This window comes from Rhamphochromis sp. 'chilingali' (assembly GCF_963969265.1).
Source record: "Rhamphochromis sp. 'chilingali' genome assembly, chromosome: 8".
Lineage (NCBI taxonomy): Eukaryota > Metazoa > Chordata > Actinopteri > Cichliformes > Cichlidae > Rhamphochromis > Rhamphochromis sp. 'chilingali'.
In genome coordinates, this window is record NC_137935.1 from 39,602,468 (window position 1) to 39,625,987 (window position 23,520).

Sequence of the window (23,520 nt, forward strand, 5' to 3'; positions counted from 1 at the left end):
TCTGTGTTTTCCTATTACAACTGAGGCAATATTTTTCTAAACACTTGTGAAATGCATTTCTGCAGAGGTCTCAGAGTGGCAGTCTGGAGACCATTTATAAGCATTCCCATTTCCTCAGTCAGCATGTGTGCATGTGAACAATGAAAGCAGTTTTTCCACCTTTTATTCAATTTTACTATTATTTGAATCCAAAATCAACTTTAAAAAATGCATTAGGTTCATTTTAATTTGTCAAATTTTATTACTGTAATGTCACAAGATGACATGTATTGTAGTGGTTCACCAGAAAGTTAGAGATTGAGACCCCTGCAATATATAGTATACAGTACATGTAGGAGATATTGCATATATCTCCTACATGTTTTATCATCGTGCACACATTTTACAAGTCAGGTTTTACTGTATCATTGTATTTTATTACAGTTATGTTTTTACAGTTCTGTTTAGCCATCTGGGTTATGGTGACTTTTGCTAAATTGAATGGCCATAAGGCACACCTATATGCTTTTATTTTGGATTTCTGTGAAATCAGCAATTGCTTAGCTGAAGGTGGATTTTTGGTTGGCTTTTCCTCATTTTTGTAATGGAAAAAAACCCTTGTGTATCATAGCGCCCTTTTTCAAAACTGAATAGCCGATGGGGTAGTTATTTAAAAGATATTTTCCTATATTTCTGTTTTCATGTTTGAGCCTAATGTATTTGCTTCATAGTGGTTTTAGACCACATGTTCTTATTCTTTAATTGTAGGATATTGTTATAAGATCTTGCCATATTATCCTCAATCTCTTTTTATTGTCCTATTCTGTTTGTATTTTTAATAATAATTGAATTTTTGCACAACATATTGCATATTTTTGTTGAGTGTATTGTCGTACTTTTATTGTGGACCTGTTAGCTATCTGCCAAGCTAGAAACCAGCATCACACCTTAGTGAGGGCAGAATAGTAAAAAGGCATCGTCCCAACACTACAGAAAAGTGGATCTGCGTGAAAACACAGTTTCTTCTGTTTCTTCTAAGCTAGAATAGAATAGAATAGCCTTTATTGTCATTGTACAGAGTACAACGAAATTGGAGTGCCACTCCCTTGGTGCAAGTTTCAATAATAAATGTAAAATATAAAAAGTACAAAAAAAACAATCGTAAGTACTCAAACAATAGTATGTACAATATATACAGGATAGCAGCATTAATATAATGACAGTATGAATAGCAGCATAATATAATGACAGTATGAATAGCAGCATAATATAATGACAGTGACGGTATGGAATAGGTTCAATTGTTTTGTGCTTATTTACTACGGTGATAGCTCTGGGAAAGAAGCTATCCCTGAATCTGTTTGTCCTGGTTTTATGTGACCTGTACTGTCGGCCTGACGGTAATAGTTCAAACAGTTGGTTGCTGGGGTGAGAGTGGTCCTTGATGATATTGCCAGCTCTGCTGAGGTACCGAGAGTTTGCAGTGACCTCCAGGCTGGGCAGAGAGCAGCCAGTGATCTTCTGGGCTGTGTTGATGACCCTCTGCAGTACTTTCCTGTCTGCAGCTGAGCACCCTGCATACCATGTTGTTATGCCGTACGTTAGGATGCTCTCTATGGTGGCTCTGTAAAATGTCACCAGCAGCCTCTCCTCCAGGTTGTTCCTCCTGAGCACTCTCAGAAAGTGGAGACGCTGCTGGGCCTTTTTAACCACCGCTGTAGTATTTGCAGTCCAGGAGAGGTCATCAGATATCTGCACGCCCAGAAACCTCATGGAGTGTACCCTCTCCACACAGCTCCCGTGAATGTAAAGTGGGGCCGGGTCTGCTCTGCCCTTCCTGAAGTCCAAGATAAGTTCTTTAGTTTTCGTGGTGTTCAGTTGGAGGTTGTTAACTGAACACCACTCAGTCAGTCTGTTGACCTCATCTCTGTAGTCCGACTCATCCCCCCTTGAGATGAGTCCAACCACTGTGGTGTCATCCGCGAACTTTATGATGGTGTTTGAGAGATGGGTAGGGGAGCAGTCGGATGTGTAGAGCGTAAACAGGAGGGGACTCAAAACACATCCTTGTGGAGACCCGGTGCTGAGTGTGATGGTGCTGGACCGGTGGGGGCCGAGTCTGACAGACTGTGGTCTATTTGTCAGGAAGTCCTTGATCCAGAGGCAGCTACAATGGATAGTAACGACGACACGCTTGAGACGCGGTCAATATGCTCCAACACCTCACGTGCCAGTCAGCGCTCTTCAGCCAGTGCCATTGCAGCCAGAGCACGGGCAAAAGCAGAGGCTGCGCGTGCTCAAGCACTATTTGCACAAAAAGAGGCAGATATGTTAAAAGCACAAGCATATATTGAGGAAGAACAACAAAAAGCAGCAGCTGAGGCTGCTAGGAAGAAAGCAGAGCTGCAAGCCAGTTTGCATACCTTGAGGCTTGAGAGCGCGGCTGCAGCTGCTATTGCTGAAGCGAATGTTCTTGAAGCAGCTGTTGAGAACGAATTTGGGGAGTTAGATCGGGTTAGCCTGAAAAATTAATACGTTGAGCATAATCCAAGCCCTGAACCTCAGCAAAACTCAGAGCTACCAGAACTCATGCCAACTCTGATGCACCAACTACCAGTCGACAGTGATGAGATCAGCAAATACGACTTGCCTGTTCAGAGAACACCCAAATTGAGTCAAGATGCCACTCCCTATTACCCTCGTACTCAAAGCCCCTGCAGGACAGCCCCGTTCAAGCAAGAACATGCACACAGCTTAAATCCATCCAGGGATACCCACAGACACCAGACACAGTCACATGATATGAGACAATACAGCAGTAGCTACCAACTGCCTAAGTCTCATACAGGTGCTGCCAGGACTGACGAGCCCACTTCATCATCGACCACAGACTTGGCCAAGTATCTAATACGGCGAGAGATGATAAGCTCTGGGTTGTTAAGGTTCAACGATCAGCCAGAAAATTATTGGGCCTGGAAGCAATCTTTCCACAGTTCTACAGAGGACTTAAAACTGACGTCAAGAGAGGAGCTTGATCTGCTATGTAAATGGCTGGGACCAAAGTCATCAGAGCATGCTAAGAGGATACGAGCAGTCCACATACACGATGCAGCTGCAGGTGTAAGAATGGTATGGCAAAGGTTGGAAGACTACTATGGATCGCCAGAAGCAATTGAAGAAGCTCTCCTAAAGAAACTGGATGATTTTCCAAGAATCTCAAATCGAGAAAATCAAAAGCTGAGAGAGCTGGGAGACATTCTCTTGGAGCTTGAAGCCACCAGAGCCGATGGGTTCCTACCAGGCCTCAGTTACCTGGACACATCTCGGGGCATCACTCCAATCGTCCAAAAGTTGCCATACTCCCTGCATGACAAGTGGGTCTCTTTAGCATCTCGTTACAAAGAAAATCATCAAGCGTCTTACCCACCGTTCTCCTTCTTTGCAAAGTTTGTTTGTGATCAAGCCAAAACGCTCAATGATCCAAGCTTTGCCCCTCTTACAAGTGGTTGGAGGACAGGGAAGCCAGAACACCCCTTCAAATCAAACATGAAAATACCCATTTCTGTCAAAAAGACAGAAGTCTCCTCAAACTCTAAAAGCATGCAAGCCAGCCCCTCAGGGAAGAGGAGGGCCGAACCAGATGAACAATGCCCACTCCATAACAAACCACACCCCCTCAGAAACTGTCGTGGGTTTAGGAGTTAGTCTTTGGATGAAAGGAAAGCTTATCTTAGAGACAATAATATTTGCTTTAATTGCTGCGCTTCGTTCACTCATCTAGCAAAAGACTGCCACAAAAACGTTCAGTGCAGAGAGTGCAAGAGTGAGAACCACCCTATTGCGCTACACCCAGGGCCGGCCCCCTGGATATCAGAGACTCCTGTAACCGCAAGAGAGCAAGGCGGGGAGCAAGGAGAAGAAGCTCCTCAAGCTGTCACAGCAAAATGCACAGACATTTGTGGGTCTACCGTCAGAGCAAAGTCGTGCTCCAAAATCTGTCTTGTCAGAGTTTATCCAGCTGGCCAGAGAGAGAAAGCTGTTAAGGCGTACGTTGTTCTCGACAAGCAAAGCAATAAGTCCTTGGCAAGAACAGAGTTTTTTGAGCTCTTTGGAGTTACAGAGGGCACGGCAGCATACACCTTGAAGACCTGCTCAGGAGTTATGGAAACAACAGGGCGCCGAGCTAACAATTTCATCATGGAGTCATTAGATGGTAAGACTCACATTCCACTCCCCACCTTAATCGAATGTGACATGCTTCCTGTCTGCGACCGGCTATTGTAGTTAATAATACAACAGCTTCTTGCCATTTTTTGTGTTTCTTTTTATCGCTGTGTGACTGATTTCAATTGAAAGCCTGCGTGCGCTAGTACCTCTTGCCACGAGTTCCCAGAATTCTTTGCGGTTTTACCCCTGAGTGACGTCACATTTTCAATCTCTATCCACAGTATTTCTGATTTCGCGCCATTACCCCGATTCATAGCGGAAGCCGGTTTTTTACTTCCGCTTGCGCTGTTGTTGACAGTTGCGGGGTTACACCTTCACTGTTGATAAAGATTTCTCTCACTGCAGTTTGTTTTACCTGGAGTAAATGGCAACACATCGAAGGTGGATACACAGAGATGTTTTAAAAAGCAGCAAGGACAGTTCAGTTGCAGTGCCTCACCCGTCACTTCTCACGGAGTGGGTAGATGACATGAAACTATGGCCGGATGTTAGCTACATCGACATTATTAATTACCTTGTATTTTCCGAAGGCGTTGATGGCGAGGAATTACGTAATTACAAGAGCACCGAGGCGTATAATTACCTGCACAGCAACAAAATTGATAAAGTACTGCTCAACAAACAAGGCGACTTTATTTTTCTTAAAGCAGCTGTAGAGCCGAGCCAGAGTATTAATCAAGCGAAACACTTAGCATGGGTAATGCTAAGAGAAAGCGGAGTAGTGGAGACAGTCGGCTGTTCCTGTATCGCCGGATTAGGGAGATCATGTAGCCATGCGGCTGCTATTCTGTGGAAGGTATATCACTTATCTGGATATCACAATGTTTAAATCACTGAAACAGAATGTTACACCCCGGCCTAGGCAACCGGCGTGCAACGTATGAAAATAGAAATAAGAAAAAAAACACACGAGAAAAAAAACTAAAGCTCTCCACCAAAATCCCAAAACGAAGGTGTCTCAAACGAAAATATTAACAAACCCATTCACAGCTATTTACAACAGACTATTTATTTACAACAAAACACCAAACTACTTACAACACGGGGGAGATCGCGACCATGACACACTGAAACACAGGGTTTAAATACCTAGAGGGAGCAATCAGGAAAATGGACAACAAGAGGGAAACACAGCTGGGGCAACTCAGAACTGACGAGACAGGGAAACGTAAACTGAAAAGACTAAGATAACACAGACTTTCAAAGTAAAACAGGAAACACATAACAGTCACGCCAAAAACAAAACACTGACAACACCGAAACGTAACACAGAAACACTGGACTGGTCAAAGGCTGTGATTAAGGAGTCACGCTACTGCCATCTAGCCAAGTATTACGTGGAGCACTGTTTACATGTGAAAGCCACTCGTTAACTTTGTGTGGGCTGTATGCTGTACAATCACATGAAGATAAAATATAAAAAAAAATAAAAGACTGCACATTAAGGTCAAATTTACAAGACAAGAACAACTATAGTTATAAGAAGTGACACAGAGTAGTATAATACATGTTTGTTTATATATATGTATATTTGTACACACACACTACTTTGAAAAAAATTAGACTGTGGATGTATATTTCTGCATCAAAAAGTAACTGACTATTAATATGAAATGGATAATATGGGTGACTTTGCCAGTGTTTATATCTGTTTTGGATATGATTCAGGTGTATTGACCCAGGGTCATATCTATAACATGCAGGACACCAACCGTGTACTGCTTTTGTTAGTGTAAACTTCCTCGTTATGTTAAATCTTGAGTATTGACAGTGAGAAAAAACTATTAATGTTTGTTACAGGTGCAGAATGCTGCGATCAGTGGAAAGACAGGGCTTGCGTGTACAGACGAGCAGCGCAGGTGGAATGCAGGGACAGCAAAGAACCTTGAACCTAAACGTCTGAGCCAGATAAACTTCAGACATCACAGGGCAGAGCAGCAGTACGATGTGAACTCCCGGACTGCAGTGACACAATCTCTCCCTAACACACCATATCACCTTACACATCAAGACTTTATTGACAGTGTTAGCAAAGCACCAGTGAAGCCACTTTTCCTCCTCAAGAACACATTAATTGGAAAGTGTTACAATGCCTCGCCATCTGCAGGTCCTCACCGCAACAGTAAAGTTGATGAGCAATTTTTTCAGCCACACCAAGCACACAGTTACAAACTAAGCTGTAATCCATGCAGGGCATTCTACCAGGCATACATTCAAGTTTCTGAAGAGCAAGCAGAACAATTATAAGAAGAAACAAAAGAGCAAAGTGCATCTGATTTGTGGCACAACTGCAGGAAAATCAGACTTACAGCAAGCTCTGCTAAAAAAGTTCCAGTACGTGCCACCACAAAAAATGACAAATTTTTATCTGAGCACATGTACCCTTCCTTTCGTGGGAATTATGAAACAAACTATGGTAAAGAAAATGAAGTTAAAGCTTGTCATCAGCTGAAAGAACAGGGTATGAACATCCTTCACATGGGTAGTGTTATTAGCATCCAGGAGCCATGGCTCTCTGCGAGTCCTGACGGGGTCATTGACTCAGATGTGCTTCTAGAAATAAAATGTCCTGTGCAGACTTATCCTTCACTCACGGAGCAGCTTACCCAGAAATGCAGCGATATCAAACTGGTAGATGGAGAACTGCAGCTGCAGAAAACTGGCAGCAGAGGCTATTACATGCAAGTGCAACTTACAATGTTTTGCACAGGGCTCAAGACTGCCACACTTGTGATCTGGACACCTACTGAGCATGTTTCATTTACAGTGCAATATGATGAAGCATTTGTAAAGGAACAAGTAAAACGCTTGAGAGGGTTTTACTTCTCATATTTCTTACCTCGACTTGTAGAGGAGTATGCAGCAGGACGGTTTCAGTTAAATGAGAGATACTTGAAGATAATGGGCAAGCTTTAATACATGTTACAACTATAAATGGGACAGTCAGACACCAACATGTCTGCAGAGTTTGGTCTCTGTCTTGTGAATGAAAGGAGACATTCAATATGAAATCTGTTAAATATTTCAATACAACTAAAATGTACGTAGTTGTAACATATGGTGGGAAATGAATGACAAACTGACAACATTAAATGTTGTGAATAGTTCTGTATTTCTGTAATCTTCCAACACAAAAAAATGTCAAGAATGCACAACTAATTATTGTAGATTTGAGAAAAACATTTTTTTTTCATTTAAGAAATTTATCACATTGTGGTTGAATAAAAAAGTAATAATTGTTCAATTGATTGATTGCAATTGTTTTATATATACACATACATACATACATACGCACACACACACTGTATCACATAACCTTTCATCTAGAACACAAGATAAAAAAGTGAGACCTGGAATTATTTACTCTCTACATATATGTACATCAAATTTGAAAATAATCACATTACACTATGCAACTTTATGTCCTGAGTAACCATCTTAATATCCCCGAGTCCACAATTGTTCATAACATACACAATTATTGTGTATCACGAATGAGATCCTCTCTTAAGTTCACTAGAGCAGCACATATTCTCAGTATCTTGTCTACTTTAGGAGCCATGCTTATAGGAACAATTTGTGAAAGTATTTTGTAGACTTTCAAGCGTCTGATTGCTCTTTCAACATGGATTCTTACATTTGCAATCCGACGTGTGTATGTTACCTGTTCCTCAGTTAGCGGTCTACGTTTTTTTGTGAAAGCGGGTATTACTAATCTAACTTTTCTCTCAAAGAGTAAGTCTTTAATTGTAAAACCTCTATCTGCCATGACTTCATCACCAGGTTTTAGGTATGTTAATATTCCAGAGTCCATTGTGATAAATTTGTCACTACATCGGCCGCCATATGCCGCAGACACAAACATGATTAGTCCACATGGTGCAACAGCAACCAAATATTTGACTGTGTTGTGTGAATAATAATGGCTGTATGATTCCCCTCATGAGCCCAGATTTCTGGGTTTCTGTAAAAGGGTCTCACTGCAGTCTATAATGCATGTACTATTTGGAAAGTTCTTCTTGAAGGCTTCAGGCATAGTTGCTTGAATAGTTTCTTTTGGCAGCCATGGAATTAATGGTCGGAGAACTTCCTCCAGCTTGTCTAACCAGTGTGAGATGATCTTGCTGGCCATGCTTTGTGATATATGAAACTGGCGGCTTAGGTCACCTATTACACGGTTACTCTTTAATTTCATAAGTGTCATGAGGACTTGATCTCGGACAGGCATGGTAAATTCATTGTTGTCATATCCTTCCAGTGTCGACACAAGTGTATTAAATGTTTCTAAGGCTATCCCAGTGTACAGCAAAGCGTCTGCATCATTTTGAAGAATGAAATATGCAACTTCATCACACTGAGTCATCTTATCCTGCACATCTTTTCTGCGAGACCTGTTGCAGTATTGATGGTCTTGTTGCGAAGGATCCTCCCACTGTGTGTGGACTGAGTGCAGATGTGGCTCAGGGGGTTGTGTGGAGATGCTGGCCTGGTCTAATTCCACTGAACGTAACACTGTGGAGTCTGAATAAGACAAAAATATGATGTACAGTCAAACTGTTAGCATAAGAGAAACTGTAAAGTGTCACTTAGCTTATTATATTTTTGAGTGAAATTTCTCATTCTACATTTTTTCACACAAATGCAAAATCATAAATGTCAACATAAAATGTTCCTAAGTCCCCTAAAAATTTGTCACAATTTTATTCAATTAATGTGATTAGATTTTATTTTACATTCTAAAAAAAGTCACAACTGTTGGTATTTTGCAAAGGTTGCCTTTAACGTTTTTACTTGAGTTTTCTCGACTTGAAAAAACATGTTCTTTATAAACACAAACCTAAGACTTTTACAGCCCTTGGAGCTAATCTTTTGGCATTATTATTATTATTATTATAAACTTTCGTTAAAATTTAGACTTTGCTGCTAATAACCAGCTAGTGCTGATACTAACGCCATTCACCATAGGCTATTATTTAGTAAAAGCAAAGAATTGCGTGTTTAAAATGCGAAACGGTGGCAAACCACATTTACACTTTCACTTACCGGGTACAGATTCTGTGTTTTTGTTCGTATTACTGGAAGCTGTCACACTCAAAGTGGTCCGAGTGAGCCTTCTTCTTTTCTTCGGTGGGGGTCGGTCATAGCCCAGATAAAGCTCCGGGTCGGGGTGTAGCTCTGTGGGCTTTTTATCGATAAAATGAAAGGAGCAAACATAAACTCTCTTTGGAGGGTGTTTGAGTCTTAAAGCTGCCAGCCACGCCAGTTTCCGATCCTCCTTCCGCGGCACCGCGGTAAAGTGAGCCGTCATTTGTGAGCCGCGGTCAAGCCAGCCGCCTCCTATCCGCCGCATGAATTCCCTTGCGCTTTTACACTAGTCTTTACGGTAGCGTCTTTTCGCTTTATATCCTGATTGAAAGCCTAGACTCGCGCGTGAACAGTCACACGCACGCGGGCACACAAATTACAATGGAACAGCCCAATACAGCCATCGTGACAGTCTGGTTGCATATTCAAAAATTCATTAAAAATCATTCTTAAAAGTTGATGCCAAGCTTTCAACACAATCCTCTTCTCGGACACCTACTTTACCTCTGGGCCAGGTTTTACCCAGATTTACTGTAATATTACTCAGAAATCACAGTAAACTCATATTCAGTGCAATACAGTCAATGCACTACAATTATGTTTATTTCAAAAATTCATTAAAAGTCATCCTGTATAGTTGATGTCCAACTTTCAACACATCCCTCCTCTGGGACACCTACTGTACCTGTGTGCCAATTTTCATCCAGATTTACTGTAGAATTCCTCAGAAATTAAAGGGTACTTTATTCAATTCAATACAGTCAATACAATAGAATTATGTCAATTTTCAAAAATTCATTAAAAATCATCCTGAGTACTTGATGTCCAACTTTCAACACATCCCCCCTCTAGGACACCTACTGTACCTGTGTGCCAAGTTTCACCAAGATTTACTGTAGAATTCCTCAGAAATTAATGGAAACATTTATTCAATCTAATACAGTCAGTACAATAGAATTATGTCAATTTTCAAAAATTCATTAAAAATCATCCTGATTAGTTGATGTCCAACTTTCAACACATCCCTTCTCTGGGACACCTACTGTACCTGTGTGCCAAGTTTCATCCAGATTTACTGTAGAATTCCTCAGAAATTAAAGGAAACTTATATTCAATTCAATACAGTCAGTACAATAGAATTATGTCAATTTTCAAAAATTCATTAAAAATCATCCTGAGTAGTTGATGTACAACTTTCAACACATCCCTCCTCTGGGACACCTACTGTACCTGTGTGCCAATTTTCATCCAGATTTACTGTAGAATTCCTCAGAAATTAAAGGGTACTTGTATCCAATGCAGTCGGCCAATACAGTAGAATTATGTCAATTTTCAAAAATTCATTAAAAATCATCCTGAGTAGTTGATGTACAACTTTCAACACATCCCCCCTCTGGGACACCTACTGTACCTGTGTGCCAAGTTTCATCCAGATTTACTGTAGAATTCCTCAGAAATTAATGGAAACATTTATTCAATCTAATACAGTCAGTACAATAGAATTATGTCAATTTTCAAAAATTCATTAAAAATCATCCTGATTAGTTGATGTACAACTTTCAACACATCCCTTCTCTGGGACACCTACTGTACCTGTGTGCCACGTTTCATCCAGATTTACTGTAGAATTCCTCAGAAATTAAAGGACATTTATATGCAATTCAATACAGTCAATACACTACAATTATGGAAATTTCAAAAATTCATTAAAAATCATCCATAATAGTTGAGGTCCAACTTTCAACACTTTCTTACTCTGGGCGTCCTACCGTACCTCTGGGCCAAGTTACATCTCAATTCACTGTAATCTTTATCAAAAATTGAAAGAACAATTATATGTCAATGCTGGATGTGTGTCCTTTCAAAGTGACACTAAATAACAGAACTCAGGCACATCAGGGAATAATCCAAAAGGCGGATTTATTAAACAAAAATAACATACAAAATATCTCTAACCCATACTACATAACCTAAAAAGAAACAAAGGGACACTTAGAAGCACAAGGAAACAATACTGAAAGGGCAAGAGACACAGTCCAAACATAATCCACAACTAAAATGCCAAAAGAACAAGTCATCCCACATAGCAGACGGGTCTTGCCTGGATCTGGTGTCAAGCCGGCACTGCTGGCTGACTTCTGGCATGGTAAGATGGCACTGTTTATGTGATGGCATGCCAACATTTGGCCTGATTGGGTGAATGTGACATGTTGTATAGAGCACTTTGAGTAATATGGGTGAGTAAAAAAGTGCTGTATAAGAATCAGTCCATTCACTGTCTGAACAGAGTTTCGTCATGTTACTTTTGCACTATTATGTTCCAGCACATGTTGTTATTACATGGCTTACATGGCTAAGGTACACATTAGGCTGACATCTGGGGCCAGAGCTGAAACTGTTCTGGGCCAGCACAGGGCCAGCAGTGTGTCTGCAACTGGCCTTGTGCTGGCTCATGTGTGGGCCACCTCTGGTAAACCAGATCTGGGCCACCATAGGGCCGTCATTCTTTGCGGTACGCAGGCCATGTGTAAGCACATTGTGTGGGACAGATCCAGGCCATACCAATTTTGCTATGTGGGAGGAATTATGTAAAAATAGAAACATCATAAAAATGAAAATGAACATAAAGTAAAATGTACTGAAAAGAACATCAGTATGGCCATCATTATTTGCTTGGAAAGTCTAAAGTTCCATGGCTTTGAACAGCCAGAGAACGCAATGCCCAGCTTAGAATGACTAAAAGTAACTTCTTTTAACATTCTGTCATTCTGCTTCTATATCAAAAATCCACTAAAAATAGTCATTTGAAAAAAAATATTCGCCACTTTTCATCAGTTTGGGTTCCTCTGTTTATAGCAATTTTTAGAAAAGAACCCAATACCTTTGTCACTATACAGTTGTACAGTGAGATACAGAGCATCTCCTACTCATTGCAAACATGCTGGGAGGGTGGCTCTATCCGCCTTAGTGCAGCTGCTGTACCATACTGTGATGCAGTAAGTTAGTAGGCTCTCAATGGGCGAGTGGTGGAAGGGTGAGCTGTAGTCCACAAAGAGCATTCTGGCGTAGCTCTGCCGCTGTTCTAGGTGACTCAGCACCGAGTGGAGGGTGATGGCATCTTCTGTGAATCTGTTTGCACGGTATGCAAACTGGTGGGGGTCGAATTCTGGGGGGAGGTAATCCTTGGTGTGCTGAAGGACTAGTCTCTCAAAGCATTTCATGATTACCGGTGTGAGGGCCACAGGGCAATAATAGTTCAGGCTGGTGATGGGAGACTTCTTTGGTACTGGGATGATTGTGGCTGATTTTAGACAGGATGGGATGGCTGCTTCATCCAGTGAGAGGTTGAAGATTCTGGTGGAGATGAGGGGGAGCTGGTGGGCACATGGTCTTAGCACTTTACCACGTATTCCGTCTGGACGCCTTCCTGGGGTTCACTGCTAGGAACACACATCTGACATCGTGCTCCGTTACAGTGAATGGAGCGGTGCAGGAACCAGGTGAGGATGAGGATGGGAGCAGGGCTGAGGCAGATGAATGCTGCTGTTGTTGTGTTTCAAAGCGGGCAAAGAAGCTGTTTATGTCCTCTGCTAGCTGCACACTCAGGTTTTCTGTTTTCACAGTTCTGCCTCTGTGGTTTATGATGTCTATTATTCCATGCCATGTGTTGTTGCTGGACAGGTGGGACCCCTTTTCAGGTCAGCTCGAGCAGACCTGTACAGAGCTCTGTCAACAGACCTACAGGGAGTGCAGAATTATTAGGCAAGTTGTATTTTTGAGGAATAATTTTATTATTGAACAACAACCATGTTCTCAATGAACCCAAAAAACTCATTAATATCAAAGCTGAATGTTTTTGGAAGTAGTTTTTAGTTTGTTTTTAGTTTTAGCTATTTTAGGGGGATATCTGTGTGTGCAGGTGACTATTACTGTGCATAATTATTAGGCAACTTCACAAAAAACAAATATATACTGTTGGGGGAAAACTCTGTAAAAAACCCAGGAGAAATAAAGACACAATGAGACAAAGTTACTTTCTTTATCAAACGTGTACACGGGTGAGCTGCTAAGAACAACTCACACCATGCACAGTGGCTTGGTAATTTTTATAGGCACAGAGCACAGAGACAGTGAGAACAGGATAACAAATAATAAACAGATAAAATAAAACAACTCCATATATGGTGCTAGTCTCGTCAGCAGAGAGCTAGGGAAGATAAAACAATCTAAAACAATATGTCCCAGAAACAAGATGTGTTTGCTGGGAAAGTCTAAAAAGATAATTCTAAACTAATCTAACCATAGGCAAAGGGCAGACAAAAGGCATCTTTGTACATTTAAAAGAAGGTAAAGAAACATAGAATCATTTTTCCTGTAACATTCCCTCCTGTTTTAACTTATTTTAAATGTATACAACAATTGTCTGTGAAGGTTATTTAGTAAGTATCTTAAGCAATTTTTTAATTTTCAAAATGTCAGCATAGCAGAAATGGAAGTCATTTGGTCTAAAGAATAAAACAAAAGAAAATAATAAAAAGAAAAACATAGTAAATGAAAATCATAGTAAATGAAATAACAAGTGGAATAAACAAGAAAAAATAATAAAACTAAAACTACAAAAAATAAAGGATGAAAACCTGCATAACCTACTAATGTTTTAATCAGTGCGTGATCACTTGACAAGTCATTTTTAATCACCACGTCATTCATTAGCAGTTATTACAAGTTCTCCTCTAACAGAATTGCAACGGGATGCTGGTCTTCTTCAGGCATGGCAACATAAGCAGTCATTGTAGTTGTTATCATCTTTGAAATCATTACTCTTAGACATGGCGGTGTAGCTGCTCCAGATGTGTGGTCAGTGACATATTTCTGCAGAATGGTCAAATTCTGCAAAGCTTCATAAATGTCTCCGCTTACAAACTCCTCCTTGTGATGCTGTTAGCAGGTCTAGAGTCAGTCTGTTCTGCAGCACCATCGTTCTGATGGCCTGCTGTTCTCCTGCTAAGGCGGTTCCCAGGGTCTTAGTCAAGTTGATGTGTCGTAGCAGAGCATATCGGTTGATTTCCACGTGATCCCGCACCTCGGCAACTCCAATGCCGGGGATCAAGCTCTGTAAGAATTTCACTCCTCCTCAGATGCGAAACTCTGGTTCCTTTACTGCTTGGTGCCGTCCGTGCACATCCTGTCTGGTACTGAGTCTTTGTTTGTAGTATCATCCGGTAGCTGTAGTTGGAGCGACAGTTGAGGCTCATCAGTGTCGCGTTACTGGCACAGGTTTCGTTGAGTGAACAGTCCATACACTTCCTCTCGTTCCTTGGTGGGCAGAAAGTGTATATGTATTTGCATAGCAGTCAGTTTTATTATTCAAGTAAGCTGTAGTGTTCATAAACTGCCACCAAAAGTTAGTGGCGTAGCCATGGGGAAACTTGGTGTACTTTCCTTTGTCATACAGTGTCTGCCTTTTCTCCATGTAGCGTGACTTATTGTCCCTCACGGAAGCAAAGATGAGGAGCCCGGCCATGGTCAGGGCCACTGCAGTTATTAAGAGCCACCACCTCATGACGACGGGACACACCCTCCTGTCGCGAGTAGACCCCCCGGCCAGGAAAGCTGACCCCTCCACCGGGCGAGATCACAACAAGTGGGCAAGCCTGCCGTCAGCTGTGTTTAGATGGCTTCACTGACTCGCCTGCAGTGACTCTGATGGATCCAGGATGGTCGTTCCGCAATTTTGCAAGCTCCAGTTTTTCCTTTGGAGCACTTTGATCAGAACCCAGTCACCGGGCTGTGATCTGCAAGACACTTGATAGACATCGTTACATTCTTCGTCATTTACAATCATCTCTTTATTTTCCTACAACTTAGACATACATTTTGCTACTGAAATTGTATCTGCCTTTTTCACTGGGTAGATTTCTGGCCACTTTGAGAATACATCTATAACCACTAGGGTGTATTTTTACCCTTGGCATTCATTTAGCTCAATAAAGTCCATATGGATTGTGTGGTCTCAGGTTTCCCTGAGCATTATATTTTTGACACGTCATGCACGTTCTGACAAATTGTTTTGCTGAGGTTTCAAAACGGTTCTAGCAGGCGTTGTCTCTATGTTATCTGCTGTTGCTGCGTGGCTGTCTGCAGCCTTGGTGTTTGTGACTTTGCTCGCCTCTCTGTTCCTGATAGCCACCTGCGAATTAGTGTTTTAGTCTGTTGTCAACACGTCAGCCTTATTTCTAAGTTACAGAATGCTTCTTCTCCTTTTTTTTTTTTTTTTTTTTGGTTTGGGAGAATAGATGCAACTCTACATTTTCACTTAAGGCATTTTTAGATAATTTCTAGTTCTTCAAACAAGTCATGGATCTCACACATTTCAAACTTTCAAGTTAGGGTTGTTTCCCATTTATACAAATATATATATTTAACTTTGCATTGCTCACAGCTCATAGCTCACAGCTCTAAACCTAGGCATTTTTCAATCATATGCCTAATCACTATGTGTCACTGTGATTCTCAAGTATGGTCACAAGTTCGTTTAAATTCGTTTCCAAAACCAACAAAATAATCAAACAAAAACAAAAAACATAAACGTGTCAGGACACAAAAGAAAAAGAAAAATGCTGCCACCCGAACAAGGCAGAAGTCTGCATATGTTGGCTTGTAATAGCATGCAGCTTGTAACATGGTAGACTAATGTGCCTGTGTTAATTCAGCTCCATATTATTGTGTGAAGTTGCACTGGGTTGGGAGTGGTTTTGTGGTTGTCACATTTTTGGTGAGCCAATGGCTGGAATGGGGTTGGACTAATTAGAGGCAGGTGTACTTGATTGCACTGATACACTGGTCTACATATAGCCCACACTACAAACACTGCTGTGTTGTTTTGTCTCTCTGTGCAGTCCAGGGCCTATTATATGCCACAGCCTAAAGGCAGCAGAGTTGCAGAGGCTTGAGTGACCACTGACTATACGCTTGCAGGGTGGTGGGTCTCCAAGGACAACTTCTAACCCTGTTAAAGGCAACATGTGGGGTGCAACTTGGCCGTGTGGCATAGCTGGCTCTGGCCTTGGGACTGTGTGTTTTTATACAATTCATAAGTGGGACACTGGACTGTTTTATCTTTTATCTCTTGATATATTTTTCGTCAATAAATTATCTTTTAGAATTTTATTGACTGACATCTTTTTGCCCATGACTGAAACGGTTGGTCAGACCTAGAGTCTTTCTTTGGGCAGAATAGCAGCTTCTGCTCTAAAAGAAACAAATAAATAAAAAGAAAAGAAAATGTGTAACATGCTCATCAGCTTAGCAGTGTCTACATATTTAATTCAGCTTCTCAATCCTGTAGTTGTAGCTGTTGTCTACAGGGTTTTGCTTATTGGTTGTTATTATAGGTGTGCTCTATATCTCAGCAATGTGTCATTCTAGAATGATAAGTTTCAAGCTGGTCAAGTGCCTCTATGCACTTCATTAGTTTAGTTATTCTCTGTATTGTCTTCATCTCACATGTCATTACACTGAGTTTCAGCAAACCTTAAGCTTGATGTAGACTACTGCTTAACAATTATCCACCTCACATCATAACCGATTAAGGTGCCTCTTCATATTAATATTATGTCATTGTTAATATTATCCTCTTTGTCTTATATAACAGCAATAGCACAATATTTTATCAGTGTGTACCACTATACTACTCCTGAGCCAATTTGTTAGTTAGGATCATCTTATTCAGCAAACAGATAATTTAGAATTCATCCAATCTGCGGTCACATTTGTTCTCTCTGTTGCATGGCGGACCAGGCAGTTCTATTATAATATATTATTTATATTTTATTTTGTATCCATCAAGGGCTTCAGATGACCTGCAGAATCATCCTTTTCCCAAGGTGGAGACAGTTACCTTTTCACACACTGTCCTTGGCTGAACAATGACACAGCCTTAATATACCTTATTTATGTTATTAAAATATTTTCGTGTGAATTATTTGCTTTATATTCATTTTATACATGCTGGGCATGGTCATCATGCCAACTGTGTTTCATTGATAATATCACTTTACAGGTTGTTATCCTTGCTATTATTAATTTCAAATACTCTAAAGATAATTTCTACTGTAATTTTCCCTTCATCTTTATTTCGTACTTTTTATATTTATATCTACTCAGTGGGGTCTGTTTTCAACCCTTTTATACTACTTCAAACTACTTTGATCTCTAGTTTTCACTTAATAAGGGATTATTAAGTTCTTCCTGATATGGGTGGTGCTGCAGATGCGGCTGCAGGAATGAGTGATGGCTTTCTAAAAGGGTTGTGGGCACTGCACAGTGTCTCGTCTTCTGGTTTTACTAAACTGGCAGTTGAGTTCTGTTCTTCTGACTGTTTATATTTTGTTTTCTTAAATCTCTCAGTTTACAGACACTGTTTTTGTCCGGCGTCTGGACTTTTCTTTTCTCACCACTGCTCGTCAGCAGGAGTGAGTTTTAATTTCACTTGCTTGATTACCCATCTTATTTATGTATTTACTTATTTTTGTTTAAGTAATATATACACAATACAGCTGCTATCACCTTCGCTGGTATTAGAGACGAGAGTGGTTGCTCACACGCCCTTCTACTTTCGGACTATTTCCAAAAGCGGTGTGAACTTTACGAGACGGAACTCGACCGTTCTCTCAACTCACCAGCACGTCAGTGAACAGCAGTAAAAGAAAAAACACAGGAGGAGCAGCTCAGTCTCTTATTGGACCGTGAAAATTCAGCTTGCTCCGTTAATTAAAACAATACACACACATACATTCACATTCACACTTATTCGCGCGATCGGAACCCTTATCATAAGGGGAGCTGCCAGTCTTTCTGTAGACGAGCTACTTATTCCCTTGACCCAGCTGGGGGAGCTACCCAGAGCTCCAAACCTAACCCACAGAAGTGGGGAGCTTCCAGTCGACGAGCTCCAAGCTACCAGCCGACGAGCTACTTTAAACCCACAGAGGTGGGGAGCTTCCAGTCGCGACGAGCTACTTTCGCTATTTTAAATTCCCTGAATTTAAAATACGCTTTTACGCAAGATTGTGTCAGTGTGTCTGTATCTACCTGGTCAGTGTCGCCGGGTCTGGTCCACCTCGATCGGGCCCCACCACCGTGGGTCGCTTTCTAGAACGTTGGCCAAGACTCGAATTTAACGCCCTTGGTCTTTGACCACACACCTAGTGTGTGGGCTGTCGACAGACGAACAACGTGGACTGGTCACGGAGATGGGACACGATGGAGGCGCTCCGGCTCCGAAGGACCAAGAAATGTTGGGGGAAAACTCTGTAAAAAACCCAGGAGAAATAAAGACACAATGAGACAAAGTTACTTTCTTTATCAAACGTGTACACGGGTGAGCTGCTAAGAACAACTCACACCATGCACAGTGGCTTGGTAATTTTTATAGGCACAGAGCACAGAGACAGTGAGAACAGGATAACAAATAATAAACAGATAAAATAAAACAACTCCATATATGGTGCTAGTCTCGTCAGCAGAGAGCTAGGGAAGATAAAACAATCTAAAACAATATGTCCCAGAAACAAGATGTGTTTGCTGGGAAAGTCTAAAAAGATAATTCTAAACTAATCTAACCATAGGCAAAGGGCAGACAAAAGGCATCTTTGTACATTTAAAAGAAGGTAAAGAAACATAGAATCATTTTTCCTGTAACATATACCCATTTCAATTATTTATTTTTACCAGTGAAACCAATATAACATCTCCACATTCACAAATATACATCTCAGAATCAGAATCAGAATCAGAATCGTGTTTATTGGCCAAGTATATGTGCAGACACATACAGGGAATTTGGTTCCAGTAGATGGTGGCTCTCAAGCACAGCAATGTAAATCTCACACACACACACACACACACACACACACACACACACACAAGTGTCTATATATACACATTACACATACATACACAAAGCTATGTAAACCAACTATAAATAACGAATCTAAACTTATATACATAAAATACAGAAATGAATGAGGTGGAATGAATACTACAAAATGTACATAAGGTGCAGCTGCAGTCTGGCAGTGGGAGCAGTGTGACAGGTCAACTGTTAAGAAGGGAGATGGCGAGGGGAAAGAAACTGTTCCTGTGTCAGGTGGTCCTGGTCTGCAGGCTTCTGTACCGTCTGCCAGAGGGCAGCAGATCAAAAAGTCTGTGTGCAGGGTGTGAGGGGTCTGCGATGATTTTCCCTGCCCGTTTCCTGGTTCTTGAGAGGTACAGATCCTGGATGGAGGGCAGGGACGTGCCGATGATCCTTTCTGCTGCCCGTACAGTCCGCTGCAGTCTGCTCCTGTCCTGTTTAGTGGCTGCTCCATACCAGACTGTGATGGAGGAGCACAGGACAGACTCAATGACCGCAGTGTAGAACTGGATCAGCAGCTCCTGTGGAAGACTGTACTTCCCCAGTTGTCTCAGGAAGTACATCCTCTGCTGGGTCTTTTTGAGGATGGAGTTGATGTTGGTCTCCCACTTCAGGTCCTGGGAGATGGTTGTACCCAGGAACTTGAAGGTCTTCACAGTTGACACAGGGCTGTCTGATATGGTGAGGGGGAGCAGTGTTGAGGGATGTCTCCTGAAGTCCACTGTCATCTCTACAGTCTTAAATGTGTTCAGCTCCAGATTGTGCTGACTGCACCAGAGTACCAGCCGCTCAACTTCCTGCCGGTATGCAGACTCATCACCATCTTGAATGAGGCCAATGACAGTGGTGTCATCTGCAAACTTTAGGAGTTTGACAGCAGAGTTATTGGAGGTGCAGTCGTTAGTGTAGAGGGAGAACAGTAGTGGTGAGAGGACACATCCTTGAGGGCACCAATACTGAGGGACCGGGTTTCAGAGGTGATCTCCCCCAGCCTCACTTGTTGCTTTCTGTCTGTCAGGAAGCTGGTGATCCACTGACAGGTAGCTGGTGACACGCTGAGCTGGGAGAGTTTGGAGGAAAGAAGTTCAGGCACAATGGTGTTAAAAGCCGAACTAAAGTCCACAAACAGGACCCTGGCATAAGTTCCCGGGCGGTCAAGGTGTTGCAGGATGTAATGCAGCCCCATGTTCACTGCATCATCCACCGACCTGTTTGCCCGGTAGGCAAACTGCAGAGGGTCCAGCTGGTGGCCTGTAATGTCTTTCAGATGGGCTAACACCAGTCGTTCGAAGGATTTCATGACCACAGACGTCAAGGCGACAGGTCTGTAGTCATCCAGTCCTGTGATGGTGGGTTTCTTGGGAACAGGGATGATGGTGGAGCGTTTGAAGCAGGAGGGAACTTCACACAGCTCCAGGGATCTGTTGAAGATGCGAGTAAAGATGGGAGCCAGCTGTTCAGCACAGGTTTTGAGGCAGGAGGGTGAGACGCCATCTGGTCCGGGGGCTTTCCTGGGCTTCTGTTTCTGTAATAGTCGGCTCACAGTCTGGATTGGAGAGGGTGGTGGTGGTCGTTGAGTCTGGATTGGGGAGGGTGGGGGTGGTCGTTGAGTCTTGATTGGGGAGGGGCAGGGTGAAGGGGGGAGAGGTGGAAGGTGTGTTGGGGGTCAATGTCTGAAGCAATGTCCCTGGGGAGGGGAGGGTGGGGCGTGGGAGTCTGTCCGTCTCAAACCTGCAGTAGAAAGTGTTTAACTCGTTGGCCAGGTCTTTGTTTGCTTCAATAGTGGGTGGGGGGCGTCTGTAGCTGGTGATTTCCTGCAGGCCCCTCCACACTGATGCAGGGTCGTTGGCTGAGAGCCGTTCTTCCAGCTTCTGGGAGTAGATCCTTTTAGCTGCTTTGATCTCCTTGGTCAGTGTGTTCCTGGCTTGCTTGTACAGGACCCTGTCACCACTTCTGTAGGCGTCCTCCTTGGCCTTACGAAGATGTTGGAGTTTAGGAGTGAACCATGGTTTATTGTTGTTGTATGTGCAAAAGGTCTTTGTTGGCACACACACGTCTTCACAGAAACTGATGTATGATGTCACAGTGTCCGTGAGCTCATCTAGGTTCTTAGATGCAGCTTCAAAAACAGTCCAATCAGTGGAGTCAAAACAGTCCTGCAGTTCCTGCTTTGCTGCGTTAGTCCACTTCTTCACAGTTTTGACTACAGGCTTGGCACGTTTGAGTTTTTGCCTATAAACTGGAATAAGATGGACCATGCAGTGATCAGAATGTCCCAAAGCTGCCCGGGGCACAGAGCGATAGGCATCTTTTAGAGTGGTGTAGCAGTGATCCAGTATGATGTTGTCCCTGGTGGGGCAGTCTATATGCTGTCTGTATTTAGGGAGTTCGTAGTTTAGGTTTGCTCTGTTAAAATCCCCAAGAATAATTGTAAAGGAATCCGGGAATTTCCTCTCCAGGGTAGTAATCTGGTCAGCCAGCTCGCACAGTGCGTTGTTCGCGTTGGCCTGTGGAGGGATGTAAACTCCGACCAGCATGAAGGAAGAAAACTCCCGCGGTGAATAAAAAGGTTTACAGTTGATGAGAAAACTTTCCAAGTGTGGGCTGCAGTGTTTCTGTAACACTGTGACATCAGTACACCAACCTTCATTAATGTAGAAGCAGACTCCACCACCCTTTGTTTTCCCTGAGAGCTCTGTTTCGCGGTCCGCCCGGTGAAGTTGGAAGCCCGGCAGATTTAAGACAGCGTCTGGGACTCGCTCACTGAGCCAGGTTTCAGTGAAGCAGAGGGCAGCAGAGCGTGCAAAGTCCTTGTTAGTCCGGTTTAAGAGCAGTAATTCGTCGACTTTGTTTGGAAGAGAGCGGAGATTCGCGAGGTGAATGGAGGGGAGTGCCGTGCGGAATCCTCGCCGACATTCAAAAACAAAACAACAACAAATCAGCGACCAATATAGCCACCTTTCTTTGCAAGGACACTCAAAAGCCTGCCGTCCATGGATTCTGTCAGTGTTTTGATCTGTTCACCATCAACATTGCGTGCAGCAGCAACCACAGCCTCCCAGACACTGTTCAGAGAGGTGTACTGTTTTCCCTCCTTGTAAATCTCACATTTGATGATGGACCACAGGTTCTCAATGGGGTTCAGATCAGGTGAACAAGGAGGCCATGTCATTAGTTTTTCTTCTTTTATACCCTTTCTTGCCAGCCACGCTGTGGAGTACTTGGACGCGTGTGATGGAGCATTGTCCTGCATGAAAATCATGTATTTCTTGAAGGATGCAGACTTCTTCCTGTACCACTGCTTGAAGAAGGTGTCTTCCAGAAACTGGCAGTAGGACTGGGAGTTGAGCTTGACTCCATCCTCAACCCGAAAAGGCCCCACAAGCTCATCTTTAATGATACCAGCCCAAACCAGTACTCCACCTCCACCTTGCTGGCGTCTGAGTCAGACTGGAGCTCTCTGCCCTTTACCAATCCAGCCACGGGCCCATCCATCTGGCCCATCAAGACTCACTCTCATTTCATCAGTCCATAAAACCTTAGAAAAACCAGTCTTGAGATATTTCTTGGCCCAGTCTTGACGTTTCAGCTTGTGTGTCTTGTTCAGTGGTGGTCGTCTTTCAGCCTTTCTTGCACTGAACATAAGTTCCCTGCAATTTCTGAAGAATATTACAGTAAATCTGGCTGAAACTTGGCCCAGACGTACAGCAGGTTTCCCGGAGGAGGGATGTGTTGAAAGTTGGACCTCAACTACTCAGGATGATTTTTAATGAATTTCTGAAATTTCCATAATTGTAGTGTATTGGCTGTATTGAATTGCATATAAATGTCCATTAATTTCTGAGGAATTCTACAGTAAATCTGGATGAAACTTGGCACACAGGTACAGTAGGTGTCCCAGAGAAGGGATGTGTTGAAAGTTGGACATCAACTAATCAGGATGATTTTTCATGAATTTTTGAAAATTGACATAATTCTATTGTACTGACTGTATTAGATTGAATAAATGTTTCCATTAATTTCTGAGGAATTCTACAGTAAATCTGGATGAAACTTGGCACACAGGTACAGTAGGTGTCCCAGAGGGGGGATGTGTTGAAAGTTGTACATCAACTACTCAGGATGATTTTTCATGAATTTTTGAAAATTGACATAATTAAATTGTATTGGCTGACTGCATTGGATACAAGTACCCTTTAATTTCTGAGGAATTCTACAGTAAATCTGGATGAAAATTGGCACACAGGTACAGTAGGTGTCCCAGAGGAGGGATGTGTTGAAAGTTGGACCTCAACTATTCAGGATGACTTTTA

General features: G+C 42.3%; 1 protein-coding gene across 1 annotated transcript in view; it reads right to left on the reverse strand.

Moving 5' to 3' along the window:
- The window catches only part of sgsm2 (small G protein signaling modulator 2), a 377,356-nt gene that overhangs the window by 166,528 nt on the left and 187,308 nt on the right, over positions 1–23,520 (reverse strand). The gene's annotated exons all lie outside the window — the stretch shown is intronic.